The 25,106-nt window shown below is 34.2% G+C and overlaps 1 pseudogene; it reads right to left on the reverse strand.

Moving 5' to 3' along the window:
• Positions 1 to 23,439: 23,439 nt before the first annotated feature.
• Positions 23,440 to 24,144, reverse strand: LOC141554151 (vesicle-associated membrane protein 7 pseudogene; annotated as a pseudogene).
• Between the last annotated feature and the right edge of the window lie 962 nt (positions 24,145 to 25,106).

A 25,106-nucleotide genomic window follows, 5' to 3' on the forward strand; every position in this document is an offset into this window, starting at 1 on the left:
CAGAGAAAGACCTCTGAGAGATGACTATGAACCACTACAGAGAATTCTCAATCCCTCTATTTTCATCCACCTGCATTTTTGATTCCCTTCACAGGCTAATTGTATACTATTTCAAAGTCTGATTCTTTTTGTACAGCAAAATAACTGTTTGGAAATGTATACATATATTGTATTTAACTTGTACTTTAATATATTTAACATATATTGGTCAACCTGCCATTTGGGGGAGGGAGTGGAGGGAAGTAGGGGAAAAATTGGAACAAAAGGTTTTGCAATTGTCAACGCTGAAAAATTACCCATGCATATATCTTGTAAATAAAAAAGCTATAATAAAAAAGTAAAAATTAAAAATAAAAAAAAATAAAACATGCTAGAAAGATAGTTTAGTGAAGTGAGAACTGGTTTATCACCAAGAGATTGGCTTTTATATAATATATTTTTTAATGTTTTAGGCTATATAAATGCACAATGATTTTGAGGAAACTGAGGGGATTGAAATTGCATGAACCATACTAATTACTTTTTGTTACTCAATTCTGCAGCGAGTTCAGTTTCATTTCTATTAAATGATTGTAATTGTCCAAATTTTCTCTTGTGAGAAAAGTTTATTTAATTGTGGGTACTGAGATAGCACATAATTAAATTGTTTGAATCTATCCTTTAAAGGTGGGGAAACTGGACCACTTTTATTTTTGTTTAAAGAACTGAATCAATTACATGGTTTACATTCACCCAACACCCAAACTTTTATGAGCCAGAACTCTTGTACTTGAAACAAGGATTCTTAGAAGGTTTTAAGTCAGTGGAATTAATAAGACTATGGTTATCTAGTTTAGCATGGTGATTAATAGTTTCTTGTTCAGTACATGTACTTAGTACTTAATATAGTTCTACAAGATTCACAGCTATGATAATGTAATTAAAATAGAGCATATAAAACTGGGACAGACTCAGAGACAGATTCACTTCATCTCATACCACCATGCTGGCTGGTCTCCACCTCTTCCCCCACTGAGACCAAGGCAGATCTGAAAGGCTCTCCAGAAAGCTGGGACAGGCCTCAGGCAAGGAAATAGATTAGATTGTGAGGGAGATAATAAAGGATTTGGACTTTAACACTTGGCTATTCTGGTAGTGATTACTCTACTGAAACTAAAGCTGCTCCAGAGACCTCCAGAAAACCAATCAAGAAAACTACACCAAATGATCCAAAAAGTCATGTCAGGAGTTTTCTTACAATTGTACATTTCAAGTAATCATCTGCTTTAACTAAAAATGACTTACATACTGATTAGTTATTGTTTACCTGTTTCTTTGATTATAAATACTTGAGAAATGGGGTACCTTCTTTTCTGAATTCAGTGTATCACACCTGTTTACTCTCTCCTAATCTTTCCTCCAATTAAAAATCAGATTCTAATTTTGTATAGTTTTCTTTGAATTAATTGGCCTAATATTATTAATTGTTTTTAATGTATAATGATCTCTCTTTGTGTTCAGGTTCTTGAATTTAGCTGAGGATGTCTGGTCCTGATTTGTTGAGTTAATGTGGCATACATTGTTTAATAAATTTATATGCTCAGAAAATTAAACCATTGTTTCCTCTGTCATTTCATCTTTCACTTGCAACAATTAGAAGGATCATTATAGGCAAGACGAGGCAGAATGCCTATCTCAAAGGAAATAAAAATTCCATATAGGATTTTTATTAATGATACTGTTTGGATAGTCCTTGAAGAAAGGGTCTCTCCCTGAAAATTCTATATAACTGTAATCATAGTAGAATTGAAATTTCAAAGGTAAGTATGGATAACATCAGAATAGTTTAAGTCTAAGCATTTCTTACTGAAAATCAAATTCACAACCAAATGTAGTAATCAGGAGTTCCTTGTCATCCTTTACAAAATGAGGGCAGGCTTGATCACTCTAGAAAAATTCTCTATCTCATTTGTTGTTCTCTTAAAAGTTTAGTCACATTTTACTGCTGTGTGAGCTAAAATTCATGCTTCTGTACAAAGATAAAAGGGAAATTAGCATAAGATTGTCACATCAAAGAAAAATAGGAAATAAACTGAGAAATAAAGCAATAAACACAGACTATTAACTGTTATGTTACAGTCATATTGTCTTATTCTAAGGTCACACACCTGTCCTTTCAAAAAGTAGATAGAATGGTTACTTAGGAGAAAATGCCAGGGAAAAACTGAATGTTATAATCGGCAATAAAAAATAACCAGAAAATATATAATGATTTTAAACAAGTCATATGATTTGTATAAAATGTCTCCCTTTCTCGTACGACCTGAATTTAAAATATCTAGATTATTTTAGAAAATAGAAATAACATAAAACAAGGTCAAAAAGCCTTAAAAATGTTAAAAATGTTAAAACAAATTTAAGGTTTATATTTTTATTGGTTTCTGGATTATATCTGGATAGATTTTTTTTTCTTTGAAGCATTATCTACTGAGTTAAATCTTTATGATTCTGTGTATATTTCCATGAATGTGTGTGTGTGTATGTACATACACAAATATATATACTCATCTACCTCTATGTAGTCTGTTCTGTATTCTTCCTTGTTTAGCTAGCATGTTAAAATGTATTCCATTGATGTTGGAAAATTTGCATCTAAGGGGAAAAAAAACAAAACAAAAAACATTGGCTCAGAAAATAGAATAATTGTCTAAAATACTTGCAAAGAGAAAAGAACAGCTGACACTTCATGGAATACTTGTTAGAATTTATCAAATTTCAGAAGTTTATTACACATTGAATTTACAGTATTTGGAATTTTCTGAGAAATAAATATCAGAAACAGATGCACATACACACAAAAAACCTATGGCAATATCTCTGTGCTTAGCAATCAATATGAAGAATGGGAGAGACTGAAAATGTCATGTAAAAGCAGCTGTTTGGAAGCAGAATGGTATAAATACAATTATACAAGGTGCCAGCCACATTTAGGTAATTGATTATTCCCTTTTCACTAGATTACTTATTTTTACACTTCTAAATATCAAACTCAAACTAAGTCCCACATTTTTGGAAGCAAAGAGAATATTAAGTATGAAGGACAACCAAGCTGTAACCAACTTTTATATCATGTAGAGAGAGGCTCAGCAGGATTGAAGGAAATTGAAAAACATTACTTTAGGTGTGCATATAGAGATTCCATTTTCTCTCAGGTGATTGAGAAAACTCATTTATGTTTATTTTCTTTATTTCTGATCCCTTTAGGGATAAAAATGAGACATATATAAGGTGGTCCTGCTTTTCACGAGTACATTTCATTCAGACTGATCATTTACTAAGAACAGTCTTTTCTTCCTTTATTTTGATTGGCTAGTTTATATCCTGAGTTGGTAAAACAAAAACTGTCATTTCTTCTTCTACTCATTGAAAGAAGCATTCCTGTTTCTAGATTATAGCCTTACAGAGGAAAGGTAGTTTACTAGTGAATTGAAATTATGAATAGGTCTCAGATGTCCTAGAGCCAAGCTCTTTATGGCTGTTTACATTTAATAGAATTTCATAGAACTTTATAATTAAAAGAGGCCTAACAAATGTATCATGTAGAAATGAAAATGAAAAGCACTACATGAAGAGTTGAGATGTCACTCTGTAGTACAGGCTCCATTATTAAATAACCATGTAACTCTGGACCAACCTTTTCCTGTTTTCTTAAATTATTATTTTAACAGCATGCTATTTATTGTAAAGATATTTTCAACATCCATTTTTGTAAGATTTTGAGTTCTAATATTTTTTTCCTTCTTTCCCTTACTTCCCACTTCCCCAAGACTACAAGCCCTGAAAATGTTTTGTATTCCTTCTGGATTCCAATGATCTTATCTCTGAAAAGAGAAAGTTGGAATTATTATTTCTACTGCTCTTTCTAAAATTTGATTCCATTCTATTCTAGGATTTCTAAAATGTGACAGTTTTTGAGTGTCCAATTGAATTATAATTAGACTTAAATGGATAGGATCCACAAGAATGGGTGTGTTTGTATTTAGGAAAGTAATTTATTTTGAGGCCATTTGGACAAGATCAGAGACATTGATATTTCTGAATTTTCTACCACTGGTTTTGAATATTTAGTATTTGAATTGCTATTATCTTTTATCAATGACTAGTTTGTTATTTATTATTGTTTTAATAAGTGCAATCACTTGCAAATTGAAGAAATAACATATGGGTTTGGAAAAGAGGTAAGAATTAGAGGAGCATTTTTAGGAAAGACATAGAGTAGGCAAAAAATGCCAAAAAAACTTCTGATTACAAAGTATTACAAGAAAAAGCAATTATACTTCAAAAATACCAACAAGTTATTCATAGAAGTGGGGAAACAGTGATAAATGGGTAAGAATTATGAAAACACTCATTTGACCTATCACTTTGGAGAGAGTATACTAATAGGGAAATTTCTCAAAATAATGAACAGTTTGTATTTCAGTTATAGTAAAATGGAATCAGCTTTGAGCCTGATGATTAGCCAATTTATTTTCCTTTGATTTTATTTTACCTCCCAACTCTCTGAATGGATCTTTATCTTACCCTCAAGTTTTCTTTCCCCTTCTGTCGTCCACTAATTCAATATAGCTTGATGTGTACTTCTTCATTTTATTCTTGGTTAATTATTCTAAATATACCTAAGAGATAAACGTTATTATCCTTAGAGCTAGGGAATTTCTGAGGGGTCAAATAATATAATTTTCATCTTTTATAGGACACCATCTTCATTATCCCCTATCACTGTTCTTGTTCTTTCCTAAAATAACCTTGGATTTTGCACGTGTGCGTGCACACACACACACACACACACACACACACAAACACACACACACACACACACACACACACACACACACACACACACACACTGTAAATTTCCTGAGAACAAGGCATATTTAATGCATGGCTTTCTGTTCCCAATACTTAGAATACTTTCTTGCAATTCATTGAAGTTAATTAAATAAAATTTTTGCTTGCATTTTCCTTCTTCTGAGATTTAATTCATTTATATGTTAATGCCAATTTTTTTTCTTCTAAAATTATGTTCCTTCCTTCAGTGTTGTTAATTTTACTTTTGCAACAAATCTTCATTTTAAAAGGAAAGAAGTGGTCATTAGGGATCAGAATGAAAATTTAAACAATATAGAACAAAAGAGCCTAGTTTCTTTTTTATAGCATTACTAGACATAGTCTATAAGATTTACCCCTAATAACTTATCATAATATGTAGCTTAATCTGAATTTTCAAAAATCACAGGATTCTAGTTAAATATATTAAGTGATTATAGATGTCATAAATATAATGTCCCTCATTTTCACAGAGGAGGAAACTAATATAATAACATAGTAATTAAGTATCTTAACCAGGATCACATAGCATACCAGTCAGTATCTTATGTAGGATTCAAAATTTTATTTTTTTTCCCCAATTTAATGACTAGTACTTTATACACATAAAGGGAGTATATCTACTTTATACACATAAAGGGAGTATATCTATTATTGATAAACTACACTATGTTAGGAAGGATTGGAATAACGCTCAACAATCCATTTTATCTACTTACATAGGATCAGCATCTCTAGGTACCAAAAGTAGTATATAGTACTACATTCCAAGCACCAGCAGTCTGGTCACTTGGTGCTAAGCACTGAAACAAAAGAAAACTGAAAAAAAGTAGTTCTCATTCATATATGGACTTTAAAAAAAATTCTTCAGGTAAGTAGGTTAAGAACATAAAGAATAATGTAATTTTTAGTTTCTCTTATTATTTTTTGTAAATAGTATTTTTCAAATTTAATATGTATAGTTTTAAATATTCATTTTATTAGATTTAGAACTTATTTTTTTTCTTTCTCCCTCCTTTGATCATACCTCCCCAAGTCAGAATAGAATCTGATATACATTATAGGCATACAATTATGTAAACTTATTTCTGAGTTAATCATGTGGTGAAAGAAGTATTAGAATTAAAGATAAAATCCATAAAAAATAAAAAAGTGAAAAAAAGTATACTCTGATCTACACACTGGTTCTGTAATTCTTTCTCTGGATGGGCATAACATTTCCCATCTATAGTCTTTTGGAACTGTCTTGAATTGTGGAATTGCAGAGAAGAGTTAAGTCAATTATAATTGATCATTAATCAATGCTGCTGTTATTGTGTACACTGCTCTCCTCGTTTTGCTCACTTCATTTTGTATGGTTCATGTAAGTCTTTCTAAATTTTGTAAAATCTGCCCATTCACATTCCTTATAGCACAATAGTATCCTAATACAGGCATGTAATGTGAGTTGTTCAGTTATTCCTAAAATGATGGACATATCCTCAATTTTTTATTGTTTGCCATCACAAAGAGAGCAGCTATACATTTTTTAAGGACATGTGGGTCTTTTTACTTTGTAAAGATCTTTATGGGATCATAACTTAATAATAAAATTATTGGATCAAAAGTTGTGGATTATTTCTAATAGTTTTTTTAATTGATTCTCTAGAATGCACTAAGTATACTATCATATCATCTTGAAAGAGTGATAATTTGGTTTCCTCATTAGCTAGTCTAATTCTTTTAATCTCTTTTTCTTCTCATTGCCAAAGCTAGCATTTCTAATACAATATTGGATAGTAGTGGTAATAGTGGGCAGCCTTGTTTCACTGCTTAATGTAGGTAATGAGGAAACCAAATCTATACAATACTACCTAAACTAATCTATTTAGTGCTACACCAATCAAACTCCCAAGAAACAATTTTATTGACCTAGAAAAAAATAACACAATAGTCATCAGGAAGAACAAAAGATCAAGAATTTCAAGGGAATTCATGAAAAAAGAAAAAAAAAAAAGCAAATGAAAGTGGCCTAGCTATACCAGATCTAAAACTATGTTATAAAGCAACAGTCATCAAAACAAGTTTGTACTGGCTAAGAAACAGAAAAATTGATCAGTAGAATAAGCTAGGTTCAAGGAACAAAACAGTCAATGACTATTGTAATCTATTGTTTGACAAACCCAGAGACCCCGTCTTTTGGGATAACAATTCACTATTTGACAAAAAATACTGGGAAAATTGGAAACTAGTATGATAGAAATTAGGCATTGAACACATAACACCATATACCAAGATAAGGTCAAAATGGATTTATGATCTAGACATAAATAATTACATTATAAACAAATTGGAAGAATATAGGATAAGTTATTTCTCAGATCTGTGAAGGAGGAAGTCATTCATTTACATTTATTTGGCTTTGATTTTTAGTGAATTATTTTCTTCATTTGCTTTTTTATTCTTTGTATTTGTCCAATTGAATTTTTAAATGTGTTGTTTTGTTCTGTGGATTTTTTTCCATTTCACAAATTCTGATTTCCTGGGAGTTATTTTCTATTTCCTTTTCACAAATTCTGTTTTTCAGGAGGTTGTTTTATTTTTTTCCATTTTGCTCTATATTTTAAGGAATTATATACTTTCATGTCACTAAGTCTGTTTTGTAGTGAATTTTCTTCAGACAGTTTCTGTGCTTTTTTTTTTTTTTTTCTAAATGCTCTTTTTAAAGTTCTTATTTCCTTCCCCATTTTTCTTCCAGCTCTATTTTAAGATCTTTTATAATTTCTTCTAGGAGAGCCTTGTGTTATGAGAACCAATTTATATCACCCTTTGGGACTTCATTTACATATGAGATGCCTTTATTCTACTCAGGGTTTGAAATCTGTTCTTCTCTTTCACCATAAAAATTATCTATGGTCAAAGCTATTTTGCTTTTTTATTTATTTATTTTTTAAATTGAGATCTGTTTTTAGGGCAAGGAATGTTGTCCAAGCTTGCTCTACAAGCAGCAGCAGCTGTACTGAGTCCATGCTGACTCACCTGCTGTGCTGAGTGGACCTGGTCAGTTTCCATGATATTCTGGCGTTTTGTAGTTCACTATCTAACATTTTTGTTTGTGTTAGATGTTTTATAACTTCTCTGCTGAACTATTGGCTTCCAACCAGGGAAGGGTAGGCAACACTACTGTAGATTCCTCCCCGTAGATTTTCTGTCTTGCAAAGCCTACACCACCCCCGGGCCTCTGCTGCCTGCCCTGGCATTTATGCTCAACCTGCTTGTGCCTACCTCCCTCTGTGCCAGATTCTGATGATCTTTGAAATTATCCTTGGCTAGTAATTTGTTACACTCCCAATATTCATGGATACTGCCAGCAGAAGATGATTCTTTAAATAACTTAAAAATGATAACATTTTATTTTCAAAATATATGCAAAATAAAATTTAACATTTACCCTTGGAAAACCTTATTTTCCAAATTCTTTTCCCTTCCTCTCTGAGCCTTGTTCCCTAAAAACCAAGCAATCTAATATAGGTAAATCATGTGCAATTCTTCTAAACTTATTTTCACATTCATCATGCTGTACAAGGAAAATCAAAACAAAAAGGGGAAAAAGTGAGAAAGGAAAAAAAAAAGCAGAGAAAAAACAATAAAAAGGTTAAATATACTATTTTGTAGTAATGAACTGAACTAGCTACAACAACCGAAAGAACTCTGGGAGATGCCTATGAACCACTACATAGAATTCCCAATCCCTCTATTTTTGTGCACCTACATTTTGGATTTCCTTCACAGGCTAATTTTACACTATTTCAAAGTCTGATTCTTTTTGTACAGCAAAACAACTGTTTGGACATTATACATATATTGTATTTAATTTATACTTTAACATATTTAACATGTATTGGTCAACCTGCCATCTTGAGGGGGGAGGGGGAAAATTAGAACAAAAGGTTTGGCAATTGTCAATGTTGTAAAATTACCCATGCATATATCTGGTAAATAAAAACTATTAAGTTAAAAAAAATACTATTTTGTGCTTCACAGGCCATTCCCACAGGCCTCTCTGTGGATGCAGATGATTCTCTCCATTATAAGTCAGTTGGAATTGGTCTGAATTATCTCATTGTTGAAAAGAGCCACATCCATCACAGTTGATTGTAACATAAATATCATCAGGCTGCTCGAGCTTTACGTTTACAATTTGGAATCACAAGAGAGGAAGCTAGGAGCATAGTAAAAAGCTGTACAGCTTGTCTTCCTTTCCATGCTCCTACACTCCCTCCAGGGAAGAATCCTCGTGGTTTGAGACCCAATGAAATCTGGCAAATGGATGTGACCCATTATAAATCTTTTGGTCGTCTATCTTTTATTCATGTCGTGGTAGACACCTTTTCAGGATTCACATTTGCAATGCCAGCAGCAAAAGAGACAGCCCGAGTGGTCACTGAATTCCTTATACAAGCTTTTGCAATTATGGGTGTGCCACAAGCAATAAAAACAGACAATGGACCTGCATATACGTCCAAACATTTTACACACTTTTGTGCACAGTATAAGATTTTACATACCACGGGCATACCCTTTAATCCTCAAGGGCAGGCAATAGTAGAGAGAAGAAACAGAGATATTAAGACACTCCTCCAAAACCAAAAGAAAGGGGGAGCCACAGGTAGCCCTAGGGAACTTCTAAATTTAGTTCTCTATACCATTAATTTTCTAATTTTTGACAAAGATGCACTGGCTCCGGCAGACAGGTTTTATAACCCACCAGAAGGGCAGTGTCCAGTGCGAGCATCTCCACTGTCCTTAGATAATCGCCAGGTGATGTGGAGAGATCCAGAAAGTGGTGAATGGAAGGGACCAGATAGGTTAACTGCCTGGGGGAGAGGGTTTGCTTGTATTTCTTCAGCAGGAGAAGGAATCAGATGGGTGCCAACGAGTCATATTCGCCTTGTCCATCAGAGAGAGACAGAAAAAGAGAAAGACCTCAAAATAAAGGAGAAGATCTAAGAAACATCTGACACTGAAAGAGCATGGATAATAAGAAGACTGTTAAAGAACTTTAAAACCAGCAGGAATCATTGGACTTCCTCACACAAGATGAGACTAATGGACAATGGACTTATGGACATTTATAAATTTTCAATTTATGATTATGTTATATACTTCTAGCATGTGTTATGTTACTATGTTACTATGTGCTTATGTAATTTATGTAATTATCTGTAACACTTCCCATATTGATGGATTTATGTTTCAAGGTCATTTATGTAATTATCTGTAATACTTCCCATATTGATGGATTTATGTTTCAAGTTCATGACTGTCCTATGTTCTAAATCAAAAGAAAGGGGGAGATGTTAGGATTACTAAGTGAGAACTCAGGTTGTCTGGACAGTGACAAGGTGAGAATTCAGGTTTTCTGGACAATTACAAGGTGAGAACTCAGGTTGACTTGATAGAGGGGGCAAGCTCATTGGCTGGGGTGGTTCTTCCCAGAAGCCCTTGCATTATCCCACGCCCATTCTCTGGGAGGATAAAAGAGACAGCACTGGGCCCAGAGAGGAGATCGGCCTGGAGAAGGATAAGAGCTGGAGGAGATTCAGAGCCAGGATTCAAGAAGAGGGTCTCTGCATTACATCAGGCCTGACGGGGCTCTCTGCAGGAAGGGAAGTCACTTCTCTGGACAAGAGTTAACAGCAACTGCCTGGAGACAACGGTTCGTTACAGGAAGAAGAATCAGTCGGAGAGATTTGAGTAGAAGACACAGCAGATCTCTTCCCAGAGAGTGATTCGGCAGCTTCTGGAGACGACAGGTGATATTCCTTGGGCATAGTTCCAAATTGCTCTTCCAAGTGGCTGGATCATTCCACAACTCTACCAACAGCATATTACTCTCCCAGTTTTCCCAGCATTAAATAACTATTTTACCCTTTGGTTATAGTATATTGAGGCAATTTTCCTTGATAATTTCTAGATAGTGTTTGTCTATCTAGCTCATATTTTATATAACTATATAATGTACATATAGACATAGATATATTTTACATTATTTATATATGTATGTGTCTAAATTATCTCTCCTACTTTCTACTCTACTTGTTTGTCCAACTAAATATTTTAGATTTTCTTTTATTTTTTCCTTTATTTTAATTTTTTTGATTGATGTTTGATGTCTCCAGGAGTCAATTCTATTGACCACTTGACCAGTTCTAATTTTTTAGGAATTATTAGCTGTTGTACTTCCTTTTTAATTTGGCTAATGCTATTGTTTAAGAAGATGTTTTCTTCAATAGATCTTTTTTTAAACATTTTGTCAGTTCTACTTATTTTAAGGAGTTTTTTTTTTCTTCAGTCAATTATTTTGTTTTTCCCCCCAAACAAATTGACTTTCCCCCCACAGTTCTCCTGTAAAACCTTTATTTCTTTCTCTAGTTTTTCTTCTATAACTCTTATTGTTTTTAGAAATTCTTTTCGAAGAAGGACTTTTGTAAGACGACTTTTTGGGGATTTAGGTCAATTTATATTTCCCTTTGAAGATTTTCATAAAGCATTTTTTGACATTTTCCCCTTTTCCATTAGTGTTTTTTTTTTTTTTTTTTTTTTTTAGGATCTTTCTCATTGTTGTTGTTTTGCTTATATTTTAAAGTTTATCTCTGCTCCTTGGGTACAGGGAAAGTGTTCCAAACTTCTTCCATGTGGTATCTGATTACTAGCTTCCTCATCCAGGGCCTCAAGTGATAGAGGATTCCTTACTATATTTGCATAGCCTGACCAAGTCAAGCCTATTATGTTGGGATTCTGGAACTAGCAGTTTGCCAGTTGTGCTGAAGCTGGCCTCTTGTACCACTGGCCTGCTGAAGCAGAATAGTAGTTTTGTGCCAAGACCCTTCAACTAAGGCATCTTAATTACCTATTATGCCAGATTGCACTACCCCTTTCAAAATATAATAAACTTTGCCTGATGTCCTTCTGAGTTATGTTGGATTGTAAAACAATTTCACTTCCCAAAACTTAAAACACTAAATAATTGTTAGCTATTAATGCAACTTCCCATGAATAATTTTTGTGCTATAATTATATACTTAACAAACTGCAAACTCCATGAAATACAAGGACTGTTTTTTCGAAATCTTGTCTCTGTCTCTTCAAAATCTTGTCTCTATTTCCATAAGAATATGATACAATATTATTATTCTCTTTGGCATCTTCCTAATAAATATTTATTAAATTTAAAAAATGATCAGATAATCTGAAGTAGCTGAAATATAAAAAAAAAGTTATTGCAAGGAAAGGAAGGAAAAAAGCATAAGATCAAAGGGTGGATAGATAGTTTTGTCATTGTAGGTTATGATCTTCTCTTGATTTTCCAAGGTTCTCTTTGTATTTCTTTATGAGTGCCTTAACATTTCCTCACTAGGACTTCTGAGGGGAAGAAGGAAGGAAGATGCAAGAAACAAAGAAATAAAGGAGAAAAAAATGTAAAAGAAAAAAATGGATATATTATTATTTGAGAAAAATGACTCCCAAATCCATTGTCTTATTAGTGTATAACTGCTAAGCTAAAAGATTCTTAACTCAAAGCATTTAATTAGAATGGTGGCCACAAGTAAACAGAAGAAAAGAATTCCTCAGAAATAACAGCTGCTGGGAACATTTTAACATGGCCATATTTAGGATGAATCTGCCAAGGTCATATTTATAATTTCATTAAAATATTATTTGTAAATAGTTTTTTTGGGGGGAAATTGATTATTCAAATCAAGACACAAAGGCACTGCTAACTCTTCTCACCAGAGCTTTTCATATCATACCCTGGTACAAAATTCATCTGTAATTCCTCTATATTTCATTTTCCTTTCAAGCATTTTTTTTTTTACTTTCATTTGAATGTAAGCTATTAGGTGTCAAGAACTATACAATTCTATTTGTATTTCCAGGCTTTACACAGTGTCTGGTCAACATTAAGAACTTAATAAATGCTTATTGATTGAACAACTGACAGAACATTTCTTAAATTTTATGTGCGTCCATGAGTGATTTTAAATATGTGCTGAAGAAAAGTTTCAGTTTTCTGCAAAACCATCAAAATTAGGTATTATATGCAGATGTTTGTTTTATGGACAGATTTTCAAGATTATATTTAATGAGTCACTTCATTCGTCTTAGGAATTGCAAGTAGCAAAAGAGGAGTAAGATAAAACCTAAATTATTAATAGTGAAATTCCTCAATATAATACAAATTAGCCACAAGATGTCCTTCGGGGAATTGGTATGGGTGACATCTGGGATTTTGTTAATCATGTAACTACCTATATGGTATTCCATTCCATTTTCAAATTCTCCATTCTCTCATCATGTTGTACATTCCATTTCCAAAAGATTGTGAGATATGTTAATTTTATCTGACTAAAAATGATCTTAATTTAAATAATAAAACCTCACTCTGTGATAGATGTGCTAGACACAAATACATTTGTAAACTTAATATATTTCATCTTTGTAACACTATCAAAGATGTTGCTCCTGGTGTTCTTTGACATTACTCAGGAAAAACTAGGCTCATTTTGTATTACTTCAGTTTGGATACCACACCTAATGAAATGTAACCTGGGAAGATATATTTGAATCACATAGAACATTTTAATTTACATTTACCCATTGTAACAATATTACTTATGTAATTAATTAGAGAAGAAATATCCACATGGCTCTATACAGAAAAGATACAAAAAGCCACTAAATTCCAGGATCTTAGAGTTAAAATGATGCTAGAAATCATATTATTAAACTCACCCATTTTACAAAAGGAACTAAGAGATATATCCAAGATGACACTTCATATGTAGGTGAGAAAGTTTTGATTTCAGAAATATTCACTTCAGGTTCAGTCCTTCATTTCACCATCACCTCATTTATTTATTCAATGCCTAATTTATATAGGCCATCCTGTTAAGCATTAGTCTAAGACATTTCTAGTTTTTTTTTCTATTAATGCTTTACTTTCCTCTTCTTTTTATTATTTCTATTAATTGTTTTACTTTCCTCTTCTTTGGTGAATCCATACTTTTCATTTTTGATACTGGTAAAACTGACTTCTTTCTTTTTTTAAATCAAATTAACAAGAGGTTTATTTATTATTTTTCCCCATCAAATCAGCTATTCATTTTATTTATTAGTTCAAAATCTTACAATTAAAAGTAAGATGAATTAATAAATAAAGCTAAGAGTTAGTTTTATTTTTAAAAAAAAAGCAACAAGGGGGGGCGGAGCCAAGATGGTGGAGAAGAAACACAGGACTCTGTAAACGTCCTCACTCCCTCACAACCAATTAGATAAATCAGCCTCAGAAATAGACCTGGACTGAAAGATACCACAAGGACTGGAAGCACGACTTACCAGCTGAAGAGAATCGCTAGTTTCAACAGAAAAGGTCAGTTCCCAGGGGAGGAAGAAGAGAGGCCAGCACAGACGGCTGGGTGCTAGCATACTGTGCCGATCGAGCTGGGAATGGCTCTGGGATCAGAGAAGCCACTGAGATAAAGGAATCTGGCACAGGTTGTTAGCTCTTCTCTGCTTATAATAAAGCAATTCAGAAGAGAAAGCTAAAATACTTTAAAAATTCAGATAGATTAGATTTTCCAGGACCCTTGGGGTGACTCAGCAGATCTCAGCACCAGGGGGTGTGGCCTCAGCTCCCACCTGAGAATAGTTAAGAGATTGACAAGTGGGTGGATACGGCCCAAGGCAACACACACTGCCTAGCTTAGCTGGAGGGAGTGGAACTCAGATCCAGAAGTCCCAGAGAAGCAGAACCTTTGAACAAGGGACCACGGTCTCTGGCAGACACTTCCAGTTTGAGTGCAGGGGCTTCTCACGTCACCTGCTACAGACATCCACGCCCCACCTGGACTCATAGGCTAGGCTTTGTGCCGTATTTACTGTTCAATCTCAACCTCAGGGAAGCCACTAAAACACAGTGCCCTCGGGGCACAGCAGTGCTAGTCAGCTCTGAGGCACTTCCAGGGAGGGTGTGGGGAACTCTCTCCCAGAGCTCTCTCTTAACTCAGGCCCAAGAGCCGCTGCATCCATCCGGTCTGGGAGGAAGCTGGTAAAGAAGTAAATAAATAATTTCCTACCCCAGGGACAGACACCAAAAGATTTTTTAAATATGAACAAAAAGGTCAGAAAAACTATAGATTCCTTCTACACTGAGAAAGAGTGGGTATCCAACCCCGAGGAAGTTAACAGCAGAGAGAAAGCAGATAACAACCTAAACGGGAACGATTCCTGCCCCCCATCACATAACTCTCTCCTAGAAGAGACTATTAAAAAGTTAAGAGAGTTTGAAGAAAAATGGGGAAACTAAAGGGAAGCTATGATAGAGAATAACAACTTCCTGAAATTGGAGTTGGAAAAAATAAAGAATTCACAGGAGATGCAAGGAAACAAAATTTGTGAATTAGAAAAGGTTAAAAAATCACAGGAAAGTAGGATTTCTGAATTGGAAAAGATAAAAAAGTCTCAAGAAAATAGAATTTCTGAATTGGAAAAAGAAAATAATTCTCAAAAAAAAATTAGGGAAATGGAAAAAATTCAATAGAGCAAAATAATTCATTTAAAAACGAAATTGGGCATTTACAAAAAGAACTAAAAACTATGAAAGAAGAAAATAACTCCTTAAAAGTCAGGATGGAACAAATAGAAATGAATGATTCACAGAGAACCCAAGAATCAGTCAAACAAAACAAAAAAAAAAAAATGAGAAGCTGGAGAACAACGTCAAATACTTACTGGGAAAATCTATAGACCTGGAAAATAGATCTAGGAGAGATAATCTGAGGATCATTTGACTTCCAGAAAACTATGACCAAAAAAAGAGCCTAGATTCTATTTTACAGGAAATTATCAAAGAGAACTGTCCAGAGATTATAGAAACAGAAGGGAAAGTAGATGTTGAAAGAATTCATCGAACTCCTTCTGAAATAGACCCTAAAAAAAGAACACCACGGAATATTGTGGCTAAGCTGCAGAATTAGCACACAAAGGAGAAAATCCTGCAAGCAGCTAGAGAAAAAAAAAAAATTTAAATAGCAAGGTGCCACAATAAGGGTCACTCCAGATCTGGCTGCCTCCACATTAAAAGATTGAAGGGCCTGGAACCTGATATTCCATAAGGCAAAAGATCAAGAACTGCAACCAAGAATGAACTACCCAGCTAAGTTTAGCATCTTTTTCCATGGAAGAAGATGGTCATTCAATGAAATAGAGGAATTCTATATGTTTCTAAGAAAAAAACCAGACTTAAACAAAAAATTTGATCTACCTCCACAAGACTGAAGAGAAACAGAAAAAGGTACACAGAACCCTTGAGAACTGTAACTCTGTTGTGGGTATATAAAAAGTACTCAAGGATAATTTGATTTTATTGAAAGAAAAAAAGGGGGGTGTAGTAAAGGGAAGGAGGTCGTTTCAGAAAAAGGGGAAGGAATGATAAAAACAGGGAAACTACATCGCAGGAAGAGGCATAGAAAATACACCATATCTGAGGGAAATTAGTGAGGGGAAGAATCATTGTGTGAATCTAACTCTCATCAGGAGAGGCTCAAAGAGTAAATAATTTGTTTTTCAGAGAATTTTCTCTCACCTCATTAAAACGGGGGAGAGGAAAAGGGAAAAGGAAAAGGAGAATAAGGGAAGGGACTTGGAGGGAGGGGGGAGGGTTACTAAAAAAAAGGGAGGATTGGCATCACAAGGGGGGTCTGTAAATTAAATATCAGGGAGGGGGATCAGGGGGGTCAAGGGAAAAAGCATAATCTGGGGATAATATGATGGCAGGAAATACAGAATTAGTAATTTTAACTGTAAATGTGAATGGGATGAACGATCCCATCAAACGGAGACGGATAGCAGATTGGATCAAAAAGCAGAACCCTACAATGTGTTGTCTACAGGAAACACACTTAAAGCAGGGAGATACATACAGAGTAAAGGTAAAAGGTTGGAACAGAGCCTATTATGCTTCAGGTAAAGCCAAAAAAGCAGGGGTAGCTATCCTTATCTCAGATCAAGCAAAAGCAGAAGTAGATCTAGTTTAAAAAGATAAGGAAGGAAACTATATCCTGCTGAAAGGTAGCATAAATAATGAAGCCATATCAATACTAAACATAGATGTACCAAGTGATATAGCATCTAACTTTCTAAAGGAAAAGTTAAGAGAATTGCAAGAAGAAATAGACAGTAAAACTATAATAGTGGGAGATCTCAACCTTGCACTCTCAGATTTAGACAAATCAAACCACAAAACAAACAAGAAAGAAATTAAAAAAGTAAATAGAACATTAGAAAAACTAGGTATGATAGACCTTTGGAGAAAACTGAATGGCAATAGAAAGGAATATACATTCTTCTCAGCAGTTCATGGATCCTATACAAAAATAGACCATATATTAGGACATAAAGATCTCAAAATTAAATGTAGGAAGGCAGAAATAATAAATGCCTTCTTCTCAGATCACAATGCAATAAAAGCTACATTCAGTAAAAAGTTAGGGGTAAATAGACCAAAAAGTAATTGGAAACTGAATAATCTCATCTTAAAGAATGACTGGGTGAAAAAGCAAATTATAGAAACAATTAATAATTTCACCCAAGATAATGACAATGATGAGACATCATATCAAAATCTTTGGGATGCAGCTAAAGCAGTAATAAGGGGAAATTTTATATCTTTAGAGGCTTATTTGAAGAAAATAGAGAAAGAGAAGATTAACGAATTGGGCTTACAACTTAAAAGGCTAGAAAAAGACCAAATTATAAACCCCCAACCAAAAATTAAACTTGAAATACAAAAATTAAAAGGATAAATCAATAATATTGAAAGTAAAAAAAAAAAAGTATTGAATTAATAAATAAACCCAAGAGTTGGTTTTATGAAAAATCCAATAAAATAGATAACCCTTTGGTAAATATGATCAGAAAAAAGAAAGAGGAAAATCAAATTGTTAGTCTTACAAATGAAAAGGGGGATCTTTCCACCAATGAAGAGGAAATTAGAGAAATAATAAGGAGTTACTTTGCCCAAATTTATGCCAATAAATTTGATAACTTAAGTGAAATGGATGACTTCCTCCAAAAATATAGGCTCCCTAGATTAACAGAGGAGGAGATAAATTGCTTAAATAGTCCCATTTCAGAAAAAGAAATAGAACAAGCTATTAATCAACTCCCCAGGAAAAAATCCCCAGGGCCAGATGGATTCACATGTGAATTCTACCAAACATTTAAAGAACAATTAGCCCCAATGTTATATAAATTATTTGAAAAAATAGGGGATGAAGGAGTCCTCCAAAACTCCTTTTATGACACAGACATAGTACTGATACCTAAACCAGGTCTATCCAAAACTGAGAAAGAAAATTATAGACCAATCTCCTTAATGAATATTGATGCTAAAATCTTAAATAAGATATTAGCAAAAAGACTTCAGAAAATCATCTCCAGGATAATACACTATGATCAAGTAGGATTTATTCCAGGAATGCAGGGCTGGTTTAATATTAGGAAAACTATTAATATAATTGACCATATTAATAAGCAAATTAATAAGAACCATATGATCATCTCAATAGATGCAGAAAAAGCATTTGACAAAATTCAACATCCATTCCTACTAAAAACTCTTGAGAGTATAGGAATAAATGGACTATTCCTTAGAATAATCAGGAGCATATATTTAAGACCGTCAGTAAGCATAATATGCAATGGAAATAAACTACAACCTTTCCCAGTAAGATCAGGAGTGAAACAAGGTTGCCCACTATCACCATTACTATTCAATATACTACTAGAAACGCTAGCCTCGGCAATAAGAGCCGAGAAAGAGATTCAAGGAATTAGAGTAGGAAATGAGGAAATTAAACTATCACTCTTTGCAGATGACATGATGCTATACTTAGAGAACCCCAAAGACTCTGCTAAAAAGCTACTAGAAATAATTCAAAATTTCAGCAAAGTGGCAGAATACAAAATAAATCCACATAAATCCTTGGCATTTTTATATATCACTAACAAAATGCAACAGCAAGAGATACAAAGAGAAATTCCATTCCAAACAAATGTTGAGAGTATTAAGTATTTGGGAATCTATCTACCAAAGAAAAGTCAGGAATTATATGAGAAAAATTACAAAACACTTACCACAAAAATAAAGCCAGATTTAAATAATTGGAAAGACATTCAGTGCTCTTGGATAGGCCAAGCGAATATAATAAAGATGACAATACTCCCCAAACTAATCTATTTATTTAGTGCTATACCAATCAGACTCCCAAGAAAGTATTTCAATGACCTAGAAAAAATAACAACAAAATTCATATGGAAGAATAAAAGATCGAGAATTACAAGAGAACTAATGAAAAAAAAAATATTCAGAGGAAGGAGGTCTAAGTGTACCTGATCTAAAGCTATATTATATAGCAGCAGTCACCAAAACCATTTGGTATTGGCTAAGAAATAGACCCGTAGATCAGTGGAACAGATTAGATACAAAGGACAAAAAAGGGTACATCTATAGCAATCTAATCTTTGACAAACCCAAAGATAACAACATTAGGGATAAAAATTCATTATTTGGAAGAAACTGTTGGGAAAACTGGAAATTAATATGGCAGAAATTAGATATGGATCCACACTTAACACCATATACCAAGATAAGATCAAAATGGGTCCATGATTTAGGCATAAAGAGGGAGATAATAAATAGATTAGAGGAACAGAGTATAGTCTACCTCTCAGACTTGTGGAGGAGGAAGGAATTTATGACCAGAGGACAACTAGAGATCATTATTGATCACAAAATCGAAGATTTTGATTGCATCAAACTAAAAAGTTTCTGTACAAATAATACTAATGCAAACAAGATTAGAAGGGAAGTAACAAATTGGGAAAATATTTTTAAAAACAAAGGTTCTGACAAAGGTCTCATTTCCAAAATATATAGAGAACTGACCCTAATTTATAAGAAACCAAACCATTCTCCAATTGATAAATGGTCAAAGGATATGAACAGACAATTTTCAGAGGAAGAAATTGAAACTATATCCACTCACATGAAAGAGTGTTCCAAATCACTACTGATCAGAGAAATGCAAATTAAGACCACTCTGAGATACCATTACACACCTGTCAGATTGGCTAAGATGACAGGAACAAATAAAGATGAATGTTGGAGGAGCTGTGGGAAAACTGGGACACTGATACATTGCTGGTGGAGTTGCGAAAGAATCCAGCCCTTCTGGAGAGCAATCTGGAATTATGCCCAAAAAGGTATCCAACTGTGCATACCCTTTGACCCAGCAGTGCTACTACTGGGCTTATATCCCAAAGAAATACTAAAGAGCGGAAAGAGACATATATGTGCCAAAATGTTTGTGGCAGCTCTTTTTGTTGTAGCTAGAAACTGGAAGATGAATGGATGTCCATCAGTTAGAGAATGGTTGGCTAAATTATGGTATATGAAGGTTATGGAATATTATTGCTCTGTAAGAAATGACCAGCAGGAGGAATACAGAGAGGCGTGGAGAGACTTAAATCAACTGATGCTGAGTGAAATGAGCAGAATCAGAAGATCACTATACACTTCAACAACAATACTGCATGAGGATGTATTCTGATGGAAGTGGAAATCTTCAACATAAAGAAAAGCCAACTCACTTCCAGTTGATCAATGATGGACAGAGGTAGCTACACCCAGAGAAGAAACACTGGGAAGTGAATGTAAATTGTTAGCACTAATATCTGTCTGCCCAGGTTACATGTACCTTCAGAATCTAATGCTTATTGTGCAACAAGAAAATGATATTCACACACATGTATTGTATATAGGTTATATTGTAACACATGTAAAATGTATGGGATTGCCTGTCATCGGGGGGAGGGAATAGAGGGAGGGGGGCATAATTTGGAAAAATGAATACAAGGGATAATATTATAAATATATATATATATATATATATATATATATATATATATATATATAATAAAAAATATTTAATTAAAAAAAGCAACAAAATAGTTAATTTGATTAGAAAAAGGAAAGAGGAAAATCAAATTTTTATTCTCAAAAATGAAAGGGAGAACTTTCCACACATGAAGAAATTAGAGCAATAATTAGGAGTTATTTTGCCCAACTATATGTCAACATATTTGATAATCTAAGTGAATGGAGGAATACTTGCAAAAATATAGATTGCCCAGGTTCCCAGAAGAAGAAATAAATTATATAAAAAGTCCCATTTTAGAAAAAAAAATAAATAAAATACGGTATTAATCTTCTCCTTAAGAAAAAAAAACAAACTATAGGGCCACATGGATTTGCATATAAATTATTCCAAACATTTAAAGAACAATTAATTCCAATATTATATAAACTATTTGAAAAAAATAAGTAAGGGAGATTTGTCAAATTCTTTTTATGACACAAATATAGTGCTGATACTTAAACCAGATAGGGCAAAAACAGAGAAAGAAAATTGTGGACCAATTTTCCTAATGAATATTGATGCAAAAATCTTAAATAAAATATTAGAAAAGATATTATAACAAGTAATCCCCATGATGACACTCTATGACCAAGTAGGTTTCATACCGAGAATGCAGGGCTGGCTCAATAGTAGGACAACTCTTAGAATAATTGAGTATATCAATAACCGAATGAAAAAAAAAATATATGATCATCTCAATAGATGTCAAGAAAACATTTGATAAAATCCAACACTCATTCCTATTAAAAACATTAGAGAGTATAAGAATATATGGACTTTTTCTTAAAATGATCAACAGTATCTATTTAAAACCATCAGCAAGCATCATATGAAATGGTGACACACTAGAACCATTCCCCATAAAATCAGGAGTGAAATAAGGTTGCTCATTATCACCATTGCTATTCAATATTACATTAGAAATGTTATCTTTGGCCTTTGATATAGCAGTGTTACTACTGGGCTTCTACCTGTATGTGCAAGAATGTCTGTGGCAGCCGTCCTTGTAGTGGCCAGAAACGAAACTGAATGGATGCCCATCAATTGAAAGATGGCTGAATAAATTGTGGTATATGAATGTTATGGAATTTTATTGTTTTGTAAGAAATGACCCACAGGATGATTACAGAAAGCCTGGAAAGAGTTATATGAACTAATGCTGAGTGAAATGAGGAGGGCCAGGAGACTATTATATACTTCAATAACAATACTATATGATGATCAATTCTGATGTAAGTGGCTCTCTTCAACAATGAGATGAGCCAAATCAGTTCCAATGGAGCAGTAATGAATAGAACCAGCTACACCCAGTGAAAGAACTCTGGAAAATGAATGTGAACCACTATATAGAATTTCCAATCCCTCTATTTTTGTTCATCTGCATTTCTGATTTCCTTCACAGGTTAATTGTACATAATTTCAAAGTCTGATCCTTTTTGTGCAGCAAAATAACTGTTTGGAAATGTATACGTATATTGTATTAACATATACTTTAATATATTTAACATGTATTGGTCTACCTGCCATCTGGGGGAGGGAGTGTGGGAAGGAAGGGAAAAATTGGAACAAAAGGTTTTGCAATTGTCAATGTTGAACAATTACCCATGCATATATCTTTTTTTTTTTTTTTTTTTTTTTTTTTTTTTTTATGCTGACTTGGTATTCAGTTTATTCATTCAAGGCAACACAACTGTTAAGCCCCCATAAGAAAAATATTTCCCGGGTCCTACTTAAACAACTTCCAAGCGCATCCCAGCTGTTGAGAGTCTCTTTTCCTATATCAAGCTTGGCCAAAGCAGTTCCACCACTTTGGGAACAAGAGGGGGATCTGAAGAGCCCCTCCCCACAAGAGGACAAAAATACTTAAACACACAAATAGGGAAAGTAGCTACATTGTTCCAACTTTGGACATGAGTAAAACCATCACTTTTTCAACTCAACTGCAAGAGAAAAGCAGCAGAACAGTTTGGTCCATTTTTTCTGAACTGGACGCCTTCTGGTTGAAGAACCATATGGGAAGAATAGACTTGAGAAATCCCATCAGTTCCTTTCTGTTAATCATTGAGCTGATCCCTGCCTTGTTCGCAATGAGAAGTCTTTAGTGGGATCTATATGAATGGATGTATGGCACCAATCCCGGAACTTCAACCCCCCAAAGGGCCCTAATACTGATTCTCTACTGGGAATGGTGTTCGTCCATAAGTATCATAGGGGATGTGGCTGAAATGCATTATTTAAATTCCATTAAAGTGCAAATACTTCGGTGTATAATGGTCACACCAATATGTTTGCCCTCTTTATTCCCAAGCAGCAACTGGAGAAGTGAGCTGGCTCCATCTGGGTGACAGCAAAGCATTCAAAATTACAAGTCCCTTTCCAACAAAGGTGGCAGTGGTGCAGAAGCAGTGACTTGATTGCTCCATTTGGGGGGCACTGGAATATGCAAAGAAAAAACTGCAGTCTGGGAACAATGAAATAAAAGTGGAAGGAAGGGATAGTAGCAATCAGGAGGAAGTTAACTTGGGTTGTTTCTTAAATCCTTGTTCCCTCATATTCTTGGTTTGAGATTGTTCTGGATTTATTTTGCCACACATTTTGGCCAGGTAAGCTCACCACAGGCAACTGAGACGACGACATAGATGAAAATCATTGCTGCGATGATGGTGATGACGGTGACCTTTAGGTTCTTCATACACATGGCTCTGGCAAGGTTCCTGCTAGTAGTTTTGAAGGTGACTGAAGAATTGACCAGATGTTCTGTTTTATCTATCAATAATTCCAGTCTTTCTCCTTGTTGAGCCACGAGATCAATGTTCCAGACCATGATTCCTTTTAGTTCATCCACCTGGGCTTGAGTCTACATCACTTTGTCCACCTGTTTGTTCTCAGAGTGATGTTTCAGTTGTGCAGCCAGAACACTGGAGAACTCACTGCTCATGGCATAGGGAAGGGCTGTTTGTGCTCTGGAACCATAAGTAGTTTGGAACCTCTTCTTGATTTCATTCAGAAAACTGAAAGCTTGGGAACGTTCAAAATCATCATCTGTGATACAAAGATACACGATCCTGTCTTGGCAGATGTAGTGAAATAAGTAATTTCCATGTGAATAAATGAGTTTATTATTTTTAGAGGGTATTTTAGCCAGAATCTGCTCTGTCACCTCCAGGAAGTTTCCACCACACCAAGCATGTTTGGCAAGGATGGTTGTGCCTCTGGCGACAACTGTGAAAAGGATAGCCATGCTTTCTATCCTCAGTGGCTGCAGGAGCCCCCCTGAAAGGCCCCAGTCGCAGGCAGAGGGTCTCTCGGCCCGTGGGGAAGGAGGAGCATATATCTTGTAAATAAAAAGCTACAAAAAAATGTTATCTTTGGCAAGAAAGGAAAAAAAAAAGTTTAAATGAATTAGAGTACATAATGAGGAAACCAAATTATCACTCTTTGTAGATGATATGATGATATTCTTAGGGAACTCTAGAGAATCAACTAAAAAAGTACAGAAATAATTCACAACTTTAGCAAAATTGCAGGATATAAAATAAATCCATACAAATCATCAGCAGTTTTATATATTACCAACAAGTCCAATAGCAAGAGATAAAAAGAGAAATTCTATTTAAAATATCTGTTCTTAGCATAAAATATTTGGGAGTCTAACTGCCAAGGGAAAGCCAGGAACTATATGAATACAATTACAAAACACTTTCCACGCAAATAAAGTCATACCTAATCAACTGAAAAAATATCAAATGTTCATGGGGAGGCTGAGTGAATCCCATAAAAATGAAAATTCTACCTAAATTAATCTACTTATTTATTGCCATACCAATTAACCTCCCAAGAAATTATTTTATAGATCTAGAAAAAAATAATAACATTGGACAGAACAAAAGTTCTAGAACTTTAATGGAATTAATGAACAAAAATGCCAATGAAGGTGATCTAGCTGTGCCAAAGCTAAAACTATTTTATAAAGCATTGGTCATCAAAACCATTTTGGTACTAGCCAGGAAATGGAGTAGCCAATCAGTGGAATAGGTTAGTTTCACAGGACAAAATAGTCAATAACTTTAGCAATCTAGTATTTTACAAACCCAAAGACCCCAGCTTTTGGGATAAGAGCTCACCATTTCCCTGGGTCAATGTAAGTGCTTGGGGCATTTTGGACATAGGATTTTGGGTCTTCTCTCAGCTTGTCTTCTCACTCTATCTCCATAC

Source organism: Sminthopsis crassicaudata, chromosome 1, assembly GCF_048593235.1.
Source record: "Sminthopsis crassicaudata isolate SCR6 chromosome 1, ASM4859323v1, whole genome shotgun sequence".
NCBI lineage: Eukaryota > Metazoa > Chordata > Mammalia > Dasyuromorphia > Dasyuridae > Sminthopsis > Sminthopsis crassicaudata.